Below are 1,781 nucleotides of genomic sequence, written 5' to 3'. Positions count from 1 at the left end.
GCTGGCGGCCACTGTTGGGTCATCCCACAGCCTGGAGGTTCGGGGAGGATCTGGGGTTGGAGCTTTACTCGGAGACGGAGAAGGGAGAGGCAAAAACCCAACGTCCCCGAGCGGGAGTTGTCCCCACGAGGAGTTGTCCCCGCGCCTTCGGGGTTGGGGACAGCGTGGTGGGACGGGGTTTGGGGTGACCAGCAGAACTTGGGAGACCTACGGGCGAGGAGTTGTCCCCACGTGGTGGGACGGGGTTTGGGGTGACCACCAGAACTTGGGAGACCAACCACGAGTTCAAACCCCGCGGCGCGGAGAAAAATGAGCGGAGGGAGATAATTACGTGAGGACTTGGGCGCCGTTCTCCGTCCTGGCGGCTAACGAGGGCCTGGGTGTTCTCCCACGCGCGGCGGCGCTGCCGAGGACCCGCAGACCCGGGAGAGAGAACCCCTTTTCCCCATAAAAACCTGGAAAAATCAGGAAAATTAACCAGCAGTGGTCACAAAAGCGAGGCCTCGGATTTCCAGAGAGGTTTTTAACGCTCAGCAGCCTCCGCGCCCCGAGTCCTGGCAAAAAAAAAAAAAAGCCATTTTTACAGATTTTGGAATTCTTTTTGCTTTTTCCTCGCCGAGCGGGAAGGGACTTCGCTCCCTCGGCGACGGCCGTCGGACGCTGCCCGCGGCAGACGGAAGCGAGCTGGCTGCTTGGGGACGCGCAGCTCCGGGCCTGACCCAATCTAATTAGGTCAAAATTAAAATTTAAATTTAAATCCCCGCAATTTAAAACCCCGATTCCGGCACGTGATTTAAGCCAGATTTGTTTGGAAACGGGCAAAAAAACCCGAAGCCTCCCCCCGGGGATCTCAATAAGGCAGGCACTCAGGTTTACAACCTTCTTCTTTATTATTATTATTATTATTATTTATTGACGTTTCATAAAACTAAATCTCCATTTAATTCTCATTTTAGCCAAAAATATTTCAAACTAGCTCTGTAACGCCAACAGGAAAAAAAAAAAAATTATAATACCAATCCACCAAGAAAATAAAAAGAACAGAACACAACCGGCGCGGTCAGAGTCTCTCGAGTGGGGCGGGATTCAGCTGGAAATTCGACAGCAGCTGAGGAGAGAAATAATAAGAGAAAACCCACAACAAAATAGGGGAGAGAAAATAAATAACCCCATCTCGGAGAGCTCTCGAGCTGCGAGGGGAGGCCGGCTCCGACCCCCCGCAGCCGGGATGTGCCGGCTCCAGAGGAGGGATCCGGCTCTTCGCGCCCTCCTCGGCGCCAAATAAAGTGCCAGGCCCACAAGAAATTCTTAAAAAGGGTGGTTTTTTTTTTTTTTTTTTTGGGGGGGGGGGGGGGGGGAATGAGATTTGAGACGCAACCCCCCCAAAAAAATGATGGGGAAGGTGAGGAAAGGAGAAGATGGCAGGAGAAAGTGGGTTCGACGCCGGGCCCGACCACCGTGAAGATGCTCCAAAGCTGAATCCCAAGAAATCCGGGCGCCTCAGCACGCCCCAACGCTGATGATTTTGGAAAGGTGACGGGGGATTTATATAAAAAAAACCAAAAAATAAAAGCTGAGAGAAGTCGCTCCTCAACGTAGAGATTTCCCCTCGGGAGCTCAAGCTCCGCACCCGACGAGGACCAAGCGGCGTCTCAAAACTCAGCGGCGGGCGCACAACGGGTTGGAAAGCTTCCACGTGGGGGAAGGAAAATAAAAAGGGGAGAGCTCCAAGAAGGACAAAATAAAAAGGGAAAGCTCTGAGAAGGACAAAAAAAAAGGGG

This window comes from Opisthocomus hoazin, unplaced genomic scaffold (genome assembly GCF_030867145.1).
Source record: "Opisthocomus hoazin isolate bOpiHoa1 unplaced genomic scaffold, bOpiHoa1.hap1 HAP1_SCAFFOLD_159, whole genome shotgun sequence".
NCBI classification, from domain to species: domain Eukaryota; kingdom Metazoa; phylum Chordata; class Aves; order Opisthocomiformes; family Opisthocomidae; genus Opisthocomus; species Opisthocomus hoazin.
The sequence above is the reverse complement of the archived record's forward strand: the minus strand, read 5'-3'. Positions refer to the sequence as shown.